Source organism: Pleurodeles waltl, chromosome 6 (genome assembly GCF_031143425.1).
Source record: "Pleurodeles waltl isolate 20211129_DDA chromosome 6, aPleWal1.hap1.20221129, whole genome shotgun sequence".
Lineage (NCBI taxonomy): Eukaryota > Metazoa > Chordata > Amphibia > Caudata > Salamandridae > Pleurodeles > Pleurodeles waltl.
In genome coordinates this window covers 993,079,864-993,102,126 of record NC_090445.1, presented here as the reverse complement: position 1 = coordinate 993,102,126, position 22,263 = coordinate 993,079,864, and the positions used below count along the sequence as shown (strand labels likewise).

The 22,263-nt window shown below is 44.5% G+C and overlaps 1 long non-coding RNA gene across 1 annotated transcript in view; it reads left to right on the top strand.

Annotated features, from left to right (window-relative positions):
• The first annotated feature begins 7,407 nt into the window (after positions 1-7,407).
• Positions 7,408-22,263, top strand: part of LOC138300472 (uncharacterized) — a 30,287-nt gene continuing 15,431 nt past the window's right edge. Inside the window, exon 1 of the long non-coding RNA XR_011204946.1 lies at positions 7,408-7,518. This is a non-coding gene — a long non-coding RNA (uncharacterized lncRNA). The remainder of the gene's footprint in view (positions 7,519-22,263) is intronic.

Sequence of the window (22,263 nt, the reverse complement as noted above, 5' to 3'; positions counted from 1 at the left end):
TTATCATTGAGGCTGGAAATGTAATTAGTTATGTTCCAATTGGTATATGCTTTTCTTTCATCTATGGAAGCTTCACTTTTTTCCATGATTTTAGCCATAGCTACCATTCCCTTTATCAATAAACTATGACTGAAATCTGAACCAACACTATGTGAACTGACAGGTTGTTTAATTTTACTTTGATATGCATTATTGAAAATGACAAAATAAGCCCAAGCGGAACCTTCATAGGAGAATGGAAGAACTAAATATGGCATTCCTTTTTCTACCGTATGTGGTATGAGTCCACACACCCAACAGTCAGTTGTATTGATCACTAACTGATGTTGATGTAACAACTGGACGAAGGAATTGTTAAAGTATTCAGTTCTTCTGATGAGTTCATGCTGGGGAAGAGTGTGAAATAGGTGCGGAGAGATAGTAGAAGAAGATGTAGAGGTAGGAGAAGAGACAACTTTTTGCTGCAGAGTAATAATGATCCAGTTTACAGATGCCAAAAGAATACACGACAATATAATGACGCATAGAGCAATACTACAACGACTATATATTTCTTTACAATTATTCTTTACATTTTTACTTTCTCTTTTATCTAATGTAGCCTCCATCTTTCTAAGTGGATGCTCACGGCAATCTTCCTCAATCACTGTAGTCATGATTATCTACCGTCCTATGACACTGTGAGGTCCTGCAGGCCTATTGCCACTTACTCAGGTCGTAACTAAGACTCCTACCGTGACCCTGCAACCGGGATAGAGTACTACATAGGAGAGAAATTTACAAGTTCTTTGGTCTTGGTCTCAAATTATAGCGTTCCTGTCCAGAGGCAGTCTGGTTTTGAAACAATGTTCCTGGATTTGTCGTGTTCAAGCGACGATGCGATGGTATTGCTTCTTGAAGGATGTCGTCGTCCTCTTTCTCAGAAAGTGTTCCAATTAGACGCGCATCACTGAATGGTACAAATTGCGGAACTTTCTCACTTTCAGAGTCACTGATGCCTCTACGGACCCACTGATCGAAAGGCAAGGGCAAAGGCACTTTCTTGCAGTGCACGGCATGCACCCAGTTTTTCTTTCCTTCGACTTTAACTGCTGTTCTTGTGGTCAAAAGAACCAGGCGTGGCTCTCTCCATCTGGGCTCCAAATTTCTCTGTCGTTGGAAATTTTTCGTGCAGACCCAGTCACCTGGTCGGATGGAATGACCTGGGTCTGTGGAAGCCTCTGGTAGAGCACTCTGAACCTGTTGATGAAGAACACGCAATTTAGTTGTAAGGTCATGCAAGTAGTCAATCAACATCGGGTATGGCAAGTCTGAGTATTTCTTAGGGCGAGGAACTCCCCATACATTAGCTGGGCGACCAAATATCACTTCGTAAGGGCTAAGCCCCAAACAAGAGTGTACTGCTGTTCTGGTGGACAGAAGAGCCAATGGTAAAGCATCAGGCCAATTAAGTCCTGTGCTAGCTTGCACCTTAGCAATTTTAAGCTACAAGGTTCCATTGTAGCATTCTACTAAACCAGCCGACTGTGGGTGATTCGCCGCGTGGAACTTCTGTTTTATGCCAAGACCTGCACAAACTTTTTGCATGACTTGACCAACAAATTCGCTCCCATTGTCACTCCAGACAATGCGCGGCAAACCAAACCTAGGGAAGAATTCTTTCAAAAGTATTTTGGCAGTTGATAAAGCAGTATTGTCCTTCAGAGGGTAGGCTTCTACCCATCTAGAAAAAGCACATACTACCACCAGAACATATTTGAGGTTGTTGCATCGTTCCATGTGAATATAATCGATCTGCAACACCTCAAATGGATATGTTGGAGGAGCAAAATGACCTGCTGGAGTTGGGGTTCCCTTTCCCGGATTGTACATCAAGCAAACAATACAATGTTTTACTACATTATTTGCACACTTTGGGATCCCCTCATTTTGCCACACTGGAGCCAGAAGTTTACATATTCCTTTTGCACTTAGGTGAGCTGGACCATGTGCCATAGTAACTACAGGTAGTACATAAGCATCTGGTAACAGCCAACGTTGATGTTCTGATAATTCAACCCAACATCCCATCTCATCTAACATTCCTGTACTTTCCTTCCACTTTCTCAACTCATTCTCCGTAGCCTCTCCTTGAATTGATTTCACACTCTCTACTGTATCTTCACACATTCCCTTTTCTCTTACGCAGTTTGCGGGACCTGCAACATACATTCGACTTGTGTTGTCTCTGGTTGTCTTTTTCGCTACCTCATCTGCAAATGCATTTCCTCGACCAACATCGTCCACAATCTTTTTGTGTGCACTACACTTCACGATCGCTATCTGAGTAGGCATTGTAAGTGACTCAAGAAGTTCAGTCACTAATTGACCATGTTGTATCTTAGTACCATGGGAAGTAAAGAATCCTCTTTCCTTCCATAAACGCCCAAAGTTAAACGCTACACCAAAAGCGTATTGGCTATCAGTGTACACGTTTACTCTTTTTCCTTTGGATAACACACACGCTCTAGTTAAGGCTATCAATTCAGCTGCCTGAGCTGAATTATGTCTAATGCGTGCTGTCTCCACAATCGTATGCAAAGTAGTAATAGCGTAGGCTGAAACTGTATCTCCATTCGGGAGCTTGAAACAAGAACCATCTACCCATAGTGTTCCATCTGGATTCACTAATGGCGTGTCTTTTAGGTCAATTCTACCCTTAGTCTCTTCTTCAGTACGGAGAAAACAATCATGCTGTTCAGAGACATCTCTCTCTTCTGGAAGAGGCAACAAAGTAGCTGGATTCAGGGTATTACATCGTTTGATGTGTATGTGACTAGCCAAAAGCGTCAGCTCATATCCGGACAACCGAGCACTCGTAAGATGCTGCGTTTTTGTCCTATTTAGTAAAGTATCCACTGCATGTGGCACCATAACAATGAGAGTATTATCTAGCACTACTCCAGCAGACTGTCGAATAGAAATTGCTGCTGCCGCTGTCGCCTTAAGACAACTAGGCAATGCTTTAGCTACTGGATCTAACGTAGCTGAGAAATATGCGCATGGTCGCTGTTGATCTCCAAAACGCTGCGTTAAGACTGACAATGCACAACCCTCTCTTTCGTGGACATAGAGCGTAAAGGGCTTACTGTAATCAGGAGTACCCAATACAGGAGCAGAACACAAAGCAATACGCAAATCAGTAAAACTCTTCTGACACTCGTCAGTCCACGGAAGAGGCTGAGGCGTATCTTTTAAAGTTAGCGCCAACAGCGGTTTAGCCAATAAAGAGAAACTCGGAATCCACTGTCTACAATAAGAAGTAATGCCCAAAAAGGCACGTACCTCTCTTTGTGTGGATGGCACTGACATTTGTGCAATTGCCTGAATTCGTTCGGGGGTCAATCGTCGTCCCTCCTTTGACAAGAGATGACCCAAATAAGTCACCTCGCGACAGACATATTGTAATTTAGAAGGAGAAACCTTGTGATTTAGATCAAACAAATGACGCAACAGTGCAACGGTCACGTTTTTGCAAATCTCCTCTGAATCAGCGGCAACTAATAAGTCATCCTTGTACTGAATGAGAGCGGCACCAGACGGTAAGGAAAAGGCATCAAGATGACATTTTAGAGCTTGACTGTAAATAGAGGGACTTTCACAATAACCTTGAGGTGCGCGTTTAAACCGGAAGCTTCGGCCTCCGAGGGAAAAACCAAAAATATCTCTACTCTCTTCGGCGATGGGAATACTAAAGAAAGCATTCTTTAGATCAATAACTGAAAACCAAGTCGCTGTAGAAGGTATCATCGTCAACAGAGCAGTGATATCTGGGACTACAGGAAACTGCGGTACGACAATCTTGTTTACCTCCCGAAGATCAATTACAAAACGATAAACAGGAGGCTGAGAAGGATCAGTGCGTTTAAGAACCGGAAGAACAGGACTGTTACATGTATTTCCTCTCGTTTCCTCAACCACACCCTTCTGAATCAAATCATGGACAATTTCCAGAAGTGCTTTCTCACCTTCAGTAGAGATTCTGTATTGCGGAATACGTGGCATTTCAGCATTGGGCTTAAGAGTAACAACATAAGGTGGGATCTCAAGACAACCAACGTCATTCGGACCCGTAGCCCAAAGCGTTTCGGGAAGAGAAAGCAATTCAGGTGGGAATTGATCTTTTGATAAGTACATTGGACTAGTCATTTTCTGTCCTAGAGTGAGGTATACACCAGAAGGTGAACAATATATCGTAGCATGCATTCTTTTTAATAGATCTAAACCCAACAGATTTTCACCACAACCATTCGTCAGAAGAAGCGGAGCTTCTAAATCATAAGGGCCTATTGAAACAGGCAAAGGGCAAGAAACTGGATTGCGAACAGGGGCGCCAGAAAATCCTACAGATACATTCGTTAAGCCAGACAAAGGTGCGCCAGGGAGTTTAGAATGAATGATAGAGCTTCTCATGGCACCAGTATCTAAAAGAAATGGCTCTGAAACACCCATTGTAGTGACATTAACATAAGGTCCATTCTGATCCACTGGAATTGACGTAACCCCCTTACTTTGTCCATGGCTGTCCTATTCAAAATGAAGACTTTCATTCCCTCCTTCAATATACTGATCCTCACTGTAATACTGTGTAGACCTAACATTTTGCTGGTCGAAGTAATTTCCGGAATTTGGAGGAACAAAAGAACGCTGCTCTTGGGTTAACACACCTCGACCTCTACCTCTATTTGCTGACTGAAGACCACCACGACCTCGTGAAGCAGATGTTGCTCCATTACGCTGCAACAATGCCGGACAATTGTTTTTAAAATGACCTTCCTCCCTACAATAAGCACATTGATTGGGACCTAGCAAAGGTCTTGGAATGAATGGTTCAGGCTTTTGATACAACCTCTGAAACTGCGGAGGCTGTTGAAACTGAGGCTGAACATAACGAGGAGGATAAGCCTGTTGCAAGAGAACTTTAGTTTTTAATTCTTTCGTCTTTTTCTCTTGTTTTTCCCTTTCTTCTTTGTCTCTATTTTCATAATATTGTGCAGTAGCCAATATCTGGGCGGAAGAAGAAACTGCCCATGAACTCTCGGAGTCTTTTAGCTTGTGTGATAGTTCAGGAAGCAAGTTATATACGAACTTATCCACAAATAATCGCTGTCCCCCTTCTGTAGCCATATCTTGACCACTGTGATCAATGAATGTCTCCTCGAATCGGGTAAAGAAATCGGAAACACTTTCATCTTTCTTTTGTTTACATACTGCTAGCTTATCCCAATTAACTCTCAAAGCAGGCATCATTGTTTTCATTAATGTAATAATCCTACCAGGGAGTTCTGAGATCAAAGCGTCGGGCTTTGCACCACCTACTTGACCTCTATCTGCGGCAATAATAGCGTTCCAATCGCCGCCTAATTCTTGAGCGTGATCCTCTCTACGAATTTTAGCCCATATTGTCTGTGGAACTACATTTCCCATCAACATGTCAATATCTGCTAGATTCATAGTACATGCATCAACTGTTTGCGACAACTCTTTATAGTAACCAGCAGGATTTTTGCGTGGATCTGGTAGTGACTGTTTAAGTGCTAAAACTTCAGACCTTTTCCAGGGGACATGTATCCATATGCGCTGAAAATGCGCAGGAATAGCTGGATTAGCACCTGCTGCTGCAACTTCTTCCTTCCATATTGGAGAAACCTCTCTCATGGGATAGTTTTTCAGTGCTGTCCTAACTGAAGGATCAGAATCAGGAAAAGTCTGTGAGAACAATAGGGATCTGAAAGAAATAAGTGTTCTGACAGCGTTTTCAACCTTAGGACCCACAATAAGTCCTTTGTCAAAGTCAGCCTGAACATCTAATAGATCCTGTGGGACCGAACCCAAATTCATATCCTCCCATTCTTTAGCGAGAGTATCGCACATAACTTTAAAAACATATCTCTGCGTAGGTGCATTCCATTGCAGAAAGGTGGACATAATATCAGACGTACTATATTGGGGACCCTTCTTGATCCATCTACAAGCAAGTGAGTCCAATTTTTCTCGCTCTTCGGAGTCTGGGAATTGACTACGAGACTGTCTTCGAGAAAAAGCTGGAGACACGTTTAAAGCTTCAAAGAAAGGTGATAAGAGACCAGAGACAGTATCGGTAAATCGCTTACGCATAGATGGAGAATTTGACATAAGGATAGGGGACAAGGTATTAGGTGAATTAACTAAAGGAGCATTAGGAATTGCCAAAGGAGCAGAAGGCAAAGGAGTTAAAGGCAAAGCTGGCATAGGCAATACTTGAGGAGGCAAATGTGGAAAAGCTGGAGCAGGCGGAAGCACAACTGGCGGCTGAACAGGCTGTAACATCGGGGGTGCATTAGCACCTTGTACATAGGGCGGAGGCAATTTCAATAAGTGGGACATTAAGGAATCTTCCTCAAAATCTTTTCTCTTATCAAGGGAAGAGATAGGCAACGTCGGATAGCATTTATCTATTGCCATTCGATGCTGTCTGTCTGAAATTTCCATTGCATTATCTATTTCATCATCTTTGAATTGCTGAGCAGCCTGTATAATCGTCATTCCCTGTGTTTTCCTATCTCGTTTCGCTTGTTTAATTTCTCTCTGTTTGGCTTCCTTACGCCAAAGGCGAAAAGAGTCAAACATTGCCGGCCGGGCTTTTCTTTTAAATAACGTTGCTTCTAAATTATCTAGCACATCAGTTTCGAAACTACCATTTTCTGGCCATTTTAAAACACCATCTTTCTTTGTATATCGGGTCCATGTCTTATTAAAGGCAATAGGACCAACACCATGTTTAGAATAGAGCTCATATGTGGGAGTTCCAACCGAAGGAATCGGACAGGAGTCCTCAAGCTGGGAGTCCCTATTACAACCAAAGCAACAAAGTTTTCCAAACTTAGTCAGACCAGACATCTCACGATTTTTACTGGCTGTTCACAAACATCAAGGGGGTAAAACTTTCAGTTTACACAGCACAAATGCACTTACCCCTCGGCTTTGGCCACTGCAATGGCCAAATCTAAGGACCTAAGGACAAGACAAAGACCAAAATTTGTGGGCGCGACCCACCAAATACTTAACTAAGGATGTCTTCTTACACCAACAGAGGCCCGTCTATCGTCTCGCTTTACCATACATCATCAAAGAAAGGGCCAAGGCAGGGCGGCAGTCAGGGCAGCAGTCGTCAGTAGCCGTCAGGAAGGAGTAACCGCGCTGAAAAAGACCTTCGGACCACTTCGACATACAGGGGTCGCTTGACGTGGCTCGCGATTCCTCCAGAATTTTCTTGCGGGGTTCCTCACGACCTTCAGGCAGAACCGGTACCGCTGAAGCCGCCCCACGTTGGGCGCCAGTTGAAGAACCAGAACCTTATGGGCCTGGCGGCGCAGGGTACGCCTGAAATCTCCTTGGATTCACCTGCCTCAACTAACAGAGACACGGGACACTCTGTCAGGCGTAAAAGATCAGATTTTATTAGCTGCAGCTAGTACAGTTGTCCAAGAAGTACACAAGGTATGTTCTCAGGAGACTGCCACTTTACTTTGTGGCGCACAATCTTATATACCGTATAAAAACCATTTATTAACTACATACACTCCCAGAACACATAGAAAGGAGCCAGTAAGAATAATGTAAAGGTAGAACAGAGCCAATAGAAATGTCGGAAAACAAGACAGCACCAATAGAAGGAATTGGAAAACAAAGTATCAAGTGACTTAAGGTTGCCTCCCCTCCAGCTGTGTTTGTCACCCCTCCCTTGAACTAATTCATTAACCGATCCACAACGAAGTTGCATGTGGTGCGATAAGTTTGTGTGCGTTTGGAGGACAGTTGTGAAATGAGAGAATACTAGCAAAGGACAGCGAAGGCCAGACGATAAGATAAGATCGGCGGAGAATAGTGTGAGCCTACAGATAGTTGAAACAAGGATTAGAAAACCAGACAGGGATTAGTGTACTCGGTCAGACCTTAATACCAGCCTTGTAAAGATAGAGGCAGAAGGCTGTTTTGAACACCATGTTGCAGAATAAGCAGAAAAGGCAGAATGGACTTCGTTCGCTGTGCTGCCTGAGTGAAGGCAACATAAAATGGCGGCGGGCCACAAAATGGCGGGTCGATACGATCGTATTAAAAATCGAATTTCCTCAGAGTGAGTTTGGTTATTGACTTTCCTATTAAAACATATATCTCCATCTCCATTCACATACTATCAGATTGCCAAGAAAAATGTTTACCCATGTGCTTTTTACTCCTAATCAGGACCCTCTTAAAAAGACATCTGATTCCTTTCACATGTGTGATATAGTGCAAGGAGATACTGTGGCCACTAGGAGAAATTTCTGTTTCCTCTGGTACCCATGAGGACATCACCATGACCAGTCCTAGAAATAGTGTGACATTTATCAATAAATTTGCTAGCTTGCTTAAGATTCAAAAATATATTATTATTAACCTGCACAAGGATTTTTGTAGGCCTCATCTAAACACTGCTTTTAACGTGGTTTTGCATTCAAAGTCTGCATAGACAACATGCACTTTATTTGAACTGTTGACAACAAATTCTTATTTTCTTCTCTGCTTTCTTCCTTTTCTGGTTTTGACCTGTGTCACTGTCATAAATATAAGTAATCTTCTATGGTAACAAGCAAAATGAAGAAAGATAATGTTAAATCTCTGTTCCTGACCATTTAACCTATGAATCTATGTTAGATTAATTTTAAAACTATTTCTTTATCAATAGGCACTGTTAGAGAATTGTATGTTAATAGAAGTGAGATTATTTCAAATTGTATTTTACTTACCTTGACTTGTTTTCTATCTTATAGACACTGAATGGTGATCTGAAACCAGAATTTTTCATACTACTTTCGATAATAATTAAATGTATTGTTTGTTTAGAATGCTCTTTGTTAAAACTTGCAAAGTTGACGGAAGCTGTCCTGTTCTCATGAAGGCATCAGGCTCTTGTGGAAGGAGCAGAAGATTATCGGCTCAAGTTTTTTATTTTGTTGCAGTATGCAAGGTCATAAAAATGTGTTTTCAGACTAGACGATTAGACAGGGGAGACCCTTTCCGAGAGAGAGAGAGAGGGAGGGAGAGAGAGAGAGAGAGAGAGCACTCTCTCTCTGACACATTCAGAATTAGGGCCTGATTACAAGTTTGGCAATCCGTGCACCACCATGGTGGTGGCAGCAGTGTGACTGCCATCGGCTTGGCGGTCAAACCACTGTATTGCGATGCTGGCTGGCCTATAGAGCAAAGACTGCTGTGGTCCTGCCAGCACTACCAGCAGCACAAACCGTTGCGATGACGAGGCAGGACAAACAGGCCGGCAGAGCCTGTGTTCCACTAGACTCATTATGATGTTGCACACTGCCGATGTGACCATGGTGGTCCAACCACCATGCCCCAGCAGGCGGAAACAGAGAGCATAAAGGAAGCACCTCACCTGCAGGCAGTGTTACACGTCCTCTGCTGGCACAGAGCACATTACACATGTCCTGCTGCTGCTGCTATTCATTAAAGGTGCACAAAGTCCTTGCTGCTGTAGATGCAACTGATGGTAAGTACACACACCTACTTGTGTCATTAATCTCAACATCAGATCATCGCGCCATCATCCACATGATTTGGGGCTCACACTATGGGCACCAAGTACATATGTCATTGTGTACACAGTTAGAGTCATTCAGAAAGAGTGACACATTCACAGCCATTAAACGCTCCCTTTGGGCAAGTCACTGCACCACAACACTGTATAGGAACACACACCTGCCCATCTCAGGTGCAGATGAAAAGTGGAATGACACAACAATTGCATGAACAAATACATATCCATAAAGTCAGCATATATCCTTGTCCTGGGTGACATCAGCACTGCCCACAAAGTCAGATTTTACAAACAGTAGCAAATGGACTGGCAATCAAAATTAAACACATACAACACAGGTTACTCAGGAACAACATAAAGATGCAGAAGGAATTTAAAGTCAAATGTGTATTAAAAAAACAACTACTTGGTTTTATTAATGCAAAATGCATACGAGCAAAGGCTATTGGACGGTCCAATTCATGTCCATGCACATGGTTGTGCCCACACAAGTCCAATCACAGCTAGGGTACCTTCACTGGAAGGGGCATCAAGTGGGCAGACAGGCACCTCAGGGATCATCCTAAGGGGGTGGTTTCAGATTTGGGATGGGTGGGTTTGGGTTTGGGTTGGGAAGGTCTTTTTCTTTGGAGGGGTGCGCTTCTTCTTGAGGGGTATGAGTGCTTGCAGTGGGAGCAGGTGTGATGGGGAGGACTTGGATGTGAGAGGGATGGGTTGGGGTGTGGGTGGGTGTTTTTTGGTTTTGGTTTCAAAAAGGAAATACTCCTTGTGAACACAGGGAACACAGGGACAACCTGCAGAATGGGTTGGGGATTTGGAGGTTGAGGGAGTGGTTGTCTGGTGTGTGGGTGTAGATGTCTTCGCTGTGTGCGCATGTGAGGTATGCTTTTACTTGGGTGGTGTCTGCTGTTGCATGTGTGAGTGTAGGTGTTTGTGCCTTGGGGGCTGGGAGGCAGAGGTGCTGGGTGATGGAGTGGTGGATGTCTGTGTGTCTGTTGAGGTGGTGTCTGTGGGTATGCTGAATGCCATGGATGTTTGTGCGTCTATTGGGGTGGTGTCTACAGGTATGCTGGATGTGTTTGTGGGTGTTGTGGTGGTGTTTGCAGGTATGGTGGATGTGGTGGATGTTTCACTGGCTGTTGTGGTTGTGTATGTGAGTATGCCTAATGTGGTGTGTGTGTCGGTGGAGGTGGTGGGGATGTCTGGTGAAGTGGTGGTTGATGCTGTGTTTGTGGGTGTATGTTGAGTGCCTGTGTGCCAGTGTGTCTTGTGGTGTTTGTGCTGATGTGTGCTGCTTGTGTGTGTTGAGGTGGGTGCGTGCCCCCGACCAGCCTTCAGCGACTCCATCGTCGACATAATTTCTCCTCACGCTCTTGCCTCCTCAAACTACTTCCTCCTCAGTGACCTCAACTACCACATTGACAACGACAACAACACCAACACCGCTTCCCTGCTCAACAACCACAATAGGATGAAAGCAACTGGTCACCTCGCCAACACACATCGCTGGACACACAATCAACACCATCTTTTCTGCCAGCAACAACATCATTGTCAACAGCAGCTCCACATTTCACTGGACTGACCACCACTGCATCCATTTCACCATCACCTCAGCAACCATTCAGCTCCGCATGCTCTGAGCCCCAAGCAGAAAATGGAAACAGATCACCGAGGAAGAGCTTTCAAACACCCTCAGCAAGTCTCCCCCACCCCTCACCACAGACACTAACATCTCAGCATGGAACTTCCACCAATGGATCTCCGAATGCACTAGCACCCTAGCACTTCTCTGTAAGACCTCAGGTAAACACCACCTCAAGAAGGCCAGTTGGTTCTCCCCTGCACTTTAGGACTCCAGGCGCACCTGCAGATGGCTAGAGAAAGATGGAGAAACAGCAAGTCTCTGAAAGACTTCAAGGCCTTCAAAGCTGCCACCAGATCCCACCAGCACCGCATCAGATTCACCAGGAAAGCTGCCCTGCAGGACCATATCAGCGCCACCGCTCACAACACCAAAGATCTCTTCTCCGTGGTCAAAGAGTTTGCCAAACCCCAATCGGAAACAGCAAGCATCCCTCCATCTCAAGACCTCTGCAACAGACTAGCCAACGTCTTCCACCAGAAAGTCAAAGACATATACGACAGCTTCAGAACCCAAGACCCTCTGAGCCCTCCTACAGCCCCCTAGCTCCGACCTACAGAACCATCACAGATCCTGCACCACAGGGCCATCCTCACCATGGATGAAATCCAAACCATCATGAGCAGCATCAACTCCGGTGCCCCTACGGACCACTGTCCTCACCGCATTTTCAACAAAGCCAAAACCTCCAGTGCACCTGAGCTCCGCCACATCCTCAACTGTTCCATAGAGATGTCACACCATTAGGATCCCAAAGTCCAGAGTACTCCTCCCAATGGAATTAGTAGGTGGTTAAGGACCAGCCCAGAGTGAATGTGTGACACACAAAGGACGTTCTTAAGGAAGAGGCATATTACTGGCAGGTCATCCGCACCTCCTGGATTCTTTGATTGATGTCCTCGCTTGGGAGGGGGGCCTGCTGCTAGAGACACTGTGGTGTCTCAGGCTCATTGTTCCTCTGGTAGGGCCTCCCTTCCAGTGGCTGGCACCAATGTTGAACGGCCTACTGTTGATGAGCTAAAGAAAGGGGTAGATTGTTCTTGAAAAGCCCTGTTCATGGTGGTGTATATATCCATCAACACCCCTGATAAGGAGGCCAGGTTTTTGTTGTGAGCCGCCATCTGTTCGTGCATGTTCTTTTGCATGTCCCTCTATAGCTGCTTGATTTCCTGGAGTTCAGTCAACACCTGGCACATCACGTCTTGGGACTCCTGATAGACCCCCAACATGTGGCTAATGGTGTCCTGGCCAAGAGCACACCCAGTGGCCTATCCCCGGTGGCCCACAATATCCCTGCCAATCAACATAGCCCCACAGGATTGTGCCCTTGCCACAATTTGCCCTCTCCAACATGGTCCTGGACCCTCCTTGTCCAAAGTGTTGCGCTGCAACTCAGGATCCAGGACTGGGGGGCATGAGATGGTAGACACCGTGTTAGGGACACAGGTTTGGGGGTGAATGGTTGCCTGTGATGTTGATGCAACATGGTTAGGGGGTGTAGTTATGAGCACAGTGAGACTCACTGTTGCCATCTGACCAGGTTGCCCAGATGGTCGAGAACCGTCCTCCACGTCCACATGTCCAGGAATGTCATCTTCACTGAGGGCTTCTTCCAGGGTGGTAGTGCCAGTCTGTTCTGTGGCCTCTGTATGCCCAGGTGCAGCTCAACCTGTTGATTTAAAACATAAAATGTTACTGGTTCTATTGTGAGGTCTACTTCCAATGGATTGGAATTACAGTAAGAAGAGACCTTTGACAAAGTTGAGTTGTAGTTAATCCATTTGTGGCAAGTAACCATGGTATTGGATGTATTAGCATGAAATGTGTGAAGCATGCCAACCCAATTTGTCTCAACTAGCTGCTGAGATGTGCAGATCAGTTGCACTTGGGAGGATGGCCTGAAAAGGACATCTTGCCACCAGTGCAGGCAAAACAGTGGTTAGATAAGATATGGCTTTGATCGTTTGGATGCTTAGTTGGTTGTGAAGCAGGCAGAGCCAGTGCTGTGTCACCGTGTCTGCTGCCAATACCAATCTGGTGATGCATCTTGAGGCCTTATGAATACTTGTTGAGCACAATGAGTAAGGTGTAATTCCTGTTATCAATATTGCATCTTGGGTTAGCAAGTCTAGATGGAGCTATGTAGACAGACATGTCTCTGATTTGTGCAAGCTTTGTGCTTGATCACTCCCCAGTGAGTATACTTCATTTGGCAGTTGACAAACAGGGGTCTTTGGACAATTGACCCCTGTGCGGATGTTTGGCGTCACAGACACAAGTCCTGCTGGGAATTGCAGTCATTTCACTCTCTTTACTACACACACATATACAAATGTTTCCCCCCCCAGGTGAGTACACTTTATTTGGGAGTTAACAAATGGCTATGTGGATAAGTAACCACTGGATTGGTGTTTGGAGTTAGAGAAACAGGGCCTATTGAGCTTTGCAGTGATGTCACTCCCTCTACTTCCCAACACTTAACAGATTGTATTCTCCCAGGTGAGTAAACTTCATTTGAATGTTAACAGACAGGAGTATTTGGTCAAGTGAACACTGGGCTTGTGGTTGGAGCAACAGAAACGGCCTGTTGTGAGTTGCAGTCAGGTCACACCCTCTACTTCACACACTATACAAATAGTATCCTTCCAGTTAAGTAAACTTCATTTGAGAGTTGCCAAACAGGGGTATTAGGACAAGTGTAGACTGGGCTGGAGTTTGGATTTAAAGACACAAGGCCTACTGGGAATTGCAGTCAGGTCACTCTCTCTACTACACACACTATACAAATGTTATCCCCCTAGGTGAGTACACTTCAAATGAGAGTTGCCACACAAGGATTTTTAGATAAGTGCACACTGGGCCGATGGTTGCAATTACTGACACAAGGCCTGCTGGATGTTGCAGCCGTATCACTCTCTCTGGCACTAGACAAATGTTCTCCCCCAGGTGAGTAAACTTAATTTGGGGCACGACAAACAGGAGTCTTTGGACAAGTGGATACCGGGCTTGTGTTTGCAGTAACTGAAACAGGGCTTGCTGAGAGCTGCAGTGAGTTAACTCTCTGTAATACACACACTATACATATGTTTCATATTACATATCTGTATGAAGACTGCAGTTAGGTTTGGGCATACAATTACATGTTGAGACATACCATGAGCCCAGGGGTTAGTTTTGTACATTGAAAGACTTACAGACACCATTTGGACATGTGATGGTCCTTGGTAGTCGTGCTGTTGGGTCCAACAGTACAGATTGACAGAGTTAATACTCAAATAGTCTGGCTATTTAATGTTGGTGGGGTACATGAGCAGGACACTGGCAAAAGGTGAGCTATGAGCATGCATGACATTTAATTTTTGTGAATTTTTTGATGTGGTAACTTACCAGACTCCACTCCCCCAGGTATTCCTGTGAAGACCTCAGGATGCAGGGTGGCCAAGACTTTCTCCATCCAGGGAAAGAGTATTAATGGGGCACTGGGCGGGCCACCGCCAGTCTTCTTGGCCTGCAGCTGGTGCCTGGAGACCAGGAAATGGACCTTGCCCCTGAGGTCGTTTGACTTCTTCCTAATATCCTCCTTTGTGCAAAAGGTGGTGCCTTGAGCATTCACTCCGTTGACGATCCTTTCCCACATTTCCATTTTTCTACTGAGATGAGTATGCTGGACTTGTGCTCAAGACAACTGTTGCTCTTCTCTTATGATTTCCTCCATCATGACTCTTAACTCATCTTCTGAAAAACTGTGATTTTTTGGAACGTGACATGGTGGAACAAAACTACACGTGACAGGATTTACTTAACAGGGGAAGTGCAATATGGTGTGAATGGACATAAGTGTGTGCAAGGTGTTCTATGGAATGGTGAAAAAAGGGATGCCTAATCTATGAAGTCTACAGAAAATAAGGTGGCCTGGCTTCTGTGTCTTGCAGTGGAACTGCAATGGATTGTGGTCTGTTGAGGGATATTTTTTATAGTGCCCTTTCCAGGTGTGGCCACTGTGCCAATGTGTGTCAGCTGTGTTGTTTTTGAATCCATCCAATGTACATTTGTCTGTTACTTTACTGACCACAAACCTCCGTGGTCCGGACCAGCAGTGACTGACCGCCACGAAAGGACTGCCATGGTGACTGTGTGATTGTAAAGATCTTGTTGGTCAGCCCCGGTGCAGATGGCGATGGAGGTCAAACAGCCTATTTCTGGGCCGCTGCACTGCTGGCAATCTGCCATTTTTGCTTGGCAGTTGGTGGTCCTGCCTGTTTAACTCATAATAAGGCGGTCTGGTGTGCAACTGGCAAAGTCTTAATTAGGCCCTTAGAATTTTTGCTGTCACATCTCAGATTTACTCTGAGACCTATTTTTATTCTGCTTCAACTTTAGCTAAGAGCTTTTATAGAAAGTTTGCGAACATCTACACATCATTGGGTGAAAACGTAAGTGGTACATCCCCATGCTTAAGTTCACCCACTGTGACAATGTCACGAAAGGATTAATAATGTTTTATCCTTGCATGAGCAAAGAGATAAAAATCAAGGAATTTTACACGTGGCAGCGTTATTTATACACTCGATTACCTATACAGATTATATTATATGGCCAAACAAAGAGGCCGGCAACATTGAGATGGACAGAACAGAAATCGAATATCTGCACCTAAAAAATGAAAAATGCTTCTATATGCAAATATTTTAATTGCTAAGGGCACGTGATCTGACAAGTGAAATTTCAAATTATGAAAGAGAGAAATGAAGATCACTCCAAGAGGTGGCATAAGAAATAATATTGACAGCAAATAAAACGTTTTGTGTAAATTAGAGTAATGAGTAAACGAGAAAAAAAAAAATTTGTTCTGGTCCATCGACCTCGGCATTCCCTCATCCTTTATTGAGGCTGGAAGAGGCATTTTTCATGATGGTAGAGCGGTCATCAGCTTAACCCCGAGGAAAGTGTTTGGACATTTTTAACACTAAAAACACGATTGGACCAGCTGAATAATTTAGGTGTGTTTCGGTATGCCACCGTTTTGGACTGCATCACATCCCTGCAAATAAATAGAAGTGGCCTGGGGGTACATTTTCAGTACCGATGGAAATTCCACCACAGACTTTTCTCCCATCCCTCAAGGTGTTTACCACTCTACCTGCGAAAGCTGCCTAAAGAGTAAAACTCCGGTATCTGTAATGGGAAAGTTTAGGAGCATTAGTCCATCGTCTGTCTGTGCAGCAGGGATTATTTCTATACCATACTGGTAGCTTGACACTCCAGCCAACAAAATCTAAATGAGACCCCTCTGGCCTGACGTACAAATAGGTCCCAGTACTGTAATTTCCGAAGAAAATGCTAAATGTGGAAACATATAGACAGGTGGATGTTTCACCACTTTAATACTAGCATGGCATAAGTAAAGCAGCCTCTCCTCTGCGTTCAGCTCTTTCCCCAAAAATCAAAGGTTTTCCATTACTATCTAATTATAAATCGGGCAATCAATCTATCTTTTTTTAACATCTCTTTTAACACTAATTTTCCGTGTATGTAATACAGATCAATTTAGATTGAAAAAACTCAGCCTTTATTACATGGCTATTTCTGAGGTTATGTGCGCAGTGACCACCACAATTCTAGCACAGACCATCAATTCAGGAAATACTATATGAACACAACACATATGGGGCCATATGTACGAACACTTTTTCCCATAGACACAGAATGGGTAAAAACCTTTGCTACATCTGGCCCATGATTCTTCATTTTCCATATGTCTACAAGGTGCCCTCCAATTCACAGATTCTAATTTAAGCTGTCTAGATATGCATGTCTAGTCAGGTCAGCAGAAGGCAGGCTGCCAAGTGATCGTGTAGTGTTTAGATTTACAAGGGATGCCATTTGGATCTGGAAACAGTGCACACTTGCCAAAATGCAGTTCAAGCAAGTCATAAAAGTATTAGAAGTTGAAACAATAGCTCTGTTATGTAAAGTACTGTGCGGTAGACAAAGTGGTTTCGGGAGAGGTAAAATAAAGTACTTTCTTTTCATCTTCTTCTCATCTTTTGCTTAAAATATTGAAAAATGAAATAACTATGTATTTAGTCATTCTTTTGCACTAAGCACGCCAAACACTTATGCACTTCGTGCTCACACCATATTCTATGTTTGGAATTGCACAACGTGAAATACATTACAGGGATTTGGTGTCTGGCCCACAATCATTATCTGTTAAGTTGATCTAATTGGTCTAGAAACGTGTTTGGTTTTACCTTTTTGCCATTTCAACCGGCTGCATTTATATATAATATCTCATACATCACTAATAATTTTGTATCTATGATGGCTTTCTTTCAGCCTGTCACAAGTTCTTCTTGTTAAACCGTCCATTTGATTGATGACTCACAGGGAATCTCATGCAATGCATACCTGTCAAGTTAATAACGTGACAAAGCTGTGTTCATATTTTTTTAATCCTATGTTTTCATTATGACTCTATAGTTATATAAATATGAGGCTTGGACATCTAAGCACGAATAACCCTCATAAGCATACTCATGTTTGTGTAAATCATATGCCGCCATTTGCTGATGTCAGCACAGGCATCAACAGAACGGTGGTGGCACACTGCTGTGCAACTTAATGCTGTTTGCCCAAAATCTGATTAATAATGTTGGTACTAAGCAGGCGTAGGTAGCACTTCATAATGGAAACAAGAATTTGAAATGAAATAGGGCTTACATTTCCTTGGATTTGGCATTGTAAATTGATAACTGAACTTTCTTGCCACATACATTGGTCAACCCTGCCTCATAATTTCATTTTTTCCTGCCACATAATTCCAGTGGCCCAGTATTTAACTAAAGCACTTCCATTTACCTTCTTCCTCTATCTTAAAACATATACAATTATCATATAAACCTTTATCAGAAATAAACGTCTGGCATTAGAGTGTAATGCTCAAAACACCATATCAAAAATATAATTTGGGACAGATTGGAGGGTGAAAGGAAAGAGGGAGCCAGGAGTAAAAATGGAGAGGACAAGTGGCATAGTAACAATGTCATGGGCCCTGGAGTAAGAAAGGAAAATGGTTGACTGCAATTTCGGTAGGAAAATGCAGCAGTAATTAGAATTGAGTGAGGTCCATCGGTCTTTAAGCCCCAGTGCCACTGCACTTGTTGCTCCATCGATAACGAGGCCTCGGCAGAGAAAGTGGATGGGGCAGAAAAAGAGAAGCGAAAGGAATACAACAGACAAAAGGAAGAAAGAGAAGGGGTCGCAAAGAAATAAAAGAAAGAAGGGAAAGGAAGAGCGAGAAAATGAAAACACAGCTAAGAGAGGAGAAATAGAACAAACGTGTGAGACAAAAGAAAAAAAGGAAAGAAGCAAGCAAACGAAAGATAAAATGAAAAAGTAATGAATGAAGTGTAAAAAGAAAGAGATAAATGAAAAATAGAGAAAAAAGAGATGGTGGGAGAAACAAGCAGTGAAAGAACCAGGGCATGTATGTACTGACACATTTCCACAGACACTGAGTGAGAAAAACACTTTGACACTTCGGGTCCTGACAAGTAATTTGTGGCTTCCACATGAAGATGAGAGAAAGAGGGATTTATATTAAAACTTGAATTGACAGAGAAAGATAAGAAAAACACCAGAGAAAAGAAGGAATTAGGATCTTTAAAAAAAAGTGAAAGGATGCATACAGAGTCACAGGAAAGAGCAAATAAAAAGACAAAGAAAGAATGAAGGGAAGATGAAAAAATAATGAAAGAATGAGCACTTGATGAAGAAAAAAGAGAGGTACAAAACAAGGAAAGAAATAACCAAGTTTTTGCAAGTTTGAAAGAGGAGGTAGCAAGAGGAAGAGGGAAATAAAAAAAAGAGAGAGGAGTAGCAATAGTTGAAAGAGAGAGAAAAGGTGTTCACATGTGGATTTTAAGTGTTGGAAAGAGAAAAGTGGGGAAAAAAGAAAACAGTGAGAGAAAACAGAGTAAAGGAGAGAACGAAGTGAGATAGGTGAAATATACCCAAATAAAGATGGCAGCTAAGAATACAATTCATTGGCTCTCCCATGTTCTCAAACAGAATTTGGAGTGTGGAACAGCAGGAGGTGCATTAGCAGAATTGTATTTGAACCCCAATACAGCAGTATTGGGGCACTTCAGATTAGGATTGGGGGTATAGACAGAGCTGTGTTTTGGCCCAGTGCTGGATTAACAGAAAGGCAGTGGGTGAGGAATGATAAGTGGAGCGCAGTTTAATTCCTGGTATTGGAACAACGGGGTGCTACAGGTTAGGGTTGAGGTTCACTGACAGTTGTATGTGGGCTGCAGTACTGGAATAGTAACTGCCATACAATGTCAGCACTGAGGTATGTTAATGGAGCTATATGTGGAACGTAGTATTGGATTGCCAGTGTTGCCAAGTTTTAGCCTGGAGGTGCCTGTGAAGCTGCGAGTGGGGCCCAGTATGGGGGTGACATTGTCTCTGAACTACTGAAGCGAGGAGTCCTTAAGGGCATGTGTGTGAGCCTTAGTACTGAGGAGAAATGTGCACTGAATGTTAGAATTGATGGATTCTGACAGAGCTGTGATGGTTCCCATCAACAGTGGCATTGGATGTTATACTTGAGGTGCACTGACTGAGCTGTGTTTAGCTCTTTTGGGTCCAGTATTGGCTTGGCAGTGGGACTGAATATTAGAATTGAGCTACTGTAATGGAACTGTATGTGAGCGGGGTCCCAGGATAGCAAAGGAAGTGACCTTGCTGGGGTAGAACTGGGGTGCACTGATTGAGCTGCGCCTGGTCCCAGTACTGGAGCAGCAGAGTGTACTGACTGCGAGAACTAAGGTGCTCTGGCAGACAGCGAGTGTGGGGTTCCCGGCACTGGCATGACTGAGAGCTTGGAGTGTGTGAAATGCAGTGCACTGATGGAGCTGTGCCCCAGGTCCCAGTACTGGAGCAGCAGAGTGTACTGACTGCAAGAACTGAGGTGCTCTGGCAGACAGCCTGTGTGGGATTCCTGGCACTGGCCCAGCTGAGGGCTTCAAGTGTGTCAGCGGCTGACAGAGGCTGGGCTGGGCCACCCCCCTAACATCTATCTCCCAAGAAGGCCATATTGTACGCAGTCCCTTTGTTATTTCCTACTCTGTCTCCCCAGTCAGCTGCTCCATTTAATCTGACACCTTATCATTTAACCTTGCACCTACACTAACACCTGATGGGCAAAAGGAAAGCAACAGAGGCAGGGGCCGGGGCAGTACTAAAATCCAAGCGAAAAAGGCATAAGCATGCTGCTAGCAACTGCGTTATGGATAGAATCGACTCTCTCCTGGGCGAATGCAACGGAATACTAACTAGCCCCCAGGGAAACATTTCTATTGCAACTGGGGAGGGGCCCACTTCAACTAGCAGGAAGGAAGGTTCCATGAAAATCGCTGAGATTTTCGTGAAACGTGGGCAACAAGTTACTGACACTACAGGGGCGGGTGAAAGTAGGAACGTCATCACCCATGCGGCCCCCTCCCTAGCAGAAGACCTACCACTTGCCACCAACGATTCCATCCAGCTCAGTAACCGCTTCAATCCCCTAACCAACCTCCCTGAATCACGCGACGACATCAACCCAGACACCCTGGCAGATGGGCCAGCAGCAACCAACACGCACTCTCCTCATGTAACCCCACAGCATATCGAATACATACAAGCTCTAAGGAAGGAAGTCACAGAACTCAAGCATATGGTTAACTCATTACTTGCAATAGTAAAACAGCTAACCCACGCAAATAACACGACCACCAGTAACCTTGCCCAAAATCCAATCCTATTAGGCATCACAACAAACTCGCCCAACTCCTCGGCTTCTAGCCACGCTGGCCCTCACCCTACCAAAGAAAAGACCATGAACTCCCACCGGTCTCCCCTCTTCCACAATTTAGGCATAGGAAATTCACTAGACATCTATCATAATACCCTCAAACCCACGAGCAACACCGCCTCAAAATACTCTACGCAACCTGCCACTGACCAGTCCCATTTAGGTAATATAGTTCTAATGGTTAACGTTCCCAAGTTAACCACATTGGCGCGCAAGGAAGGGGTAGACTCTATCAAAAACAAGGCAATCCACTGGATTCGCCATGTTAGAGGCTGCCGATCCATAATACGTGAGGACCTAATTACCGTAGTACGACGGCCAGACCCGGGAACTCACTTTGATATCCTAAAACTGACACTCAAGAACAGGACCATGGCAAACAATCTGGTGGCCCTAGACGCAAGAACAAGCCCACCTGCACACTCACGCATCCAGTTTAAACAGCCCAGGTCACCCACGCTCCACGAGGAACGCCCGAGTTACCACCCGGCAGAAAACCTATCCCCTCTTGGTAAACATGATTGACTCACAGCCCCACCTAAAATCTATGCAGGCAAACCTTGCAACCTTCCAACATCCATCACCCCCAGATCCTCCTTTTACCCCACCACTGTCTGTCCATGTATTCACCCCCCTACCCATGACACCGCGACCATTTCCGGCTCACCGAGCAATCATGACAACGATGCTCCACCCATCTTGCAGGCACATTGCCCACCAAACCTAGAGCTGCTGTCTAGGCCCGCAAGCATCTCCTTGATCAGGACCAGGCCTGTTCCAACAGAGGAACATCACCAACCACCACAAGCCTCACGGGCAAACATTGGCATCAACCCATCCCTGCTCCCCCAGCCACATCTGCCAAACCAACCCCTGACAGCCAACTTCAAAAACCCCGGGCATTTAGGCAGGACAACTCAGTCACAATCTGGGGTACGACTTGTCTCATGGAACGTGGCAGGTCTGAAATCTATTCTTCCCCTTCCATCCTTCTCCTCATTTATTGACGAACATGACATATGTCTCCTACAGGAAACATGGTCACTCGACCCACTCTTCCGAACAGGCTACTCAAATTTCCACATCCCCGCTGTGGCCAGCACGAGAGGCAGGCCCTCAGGGGATCTGACCATCTGG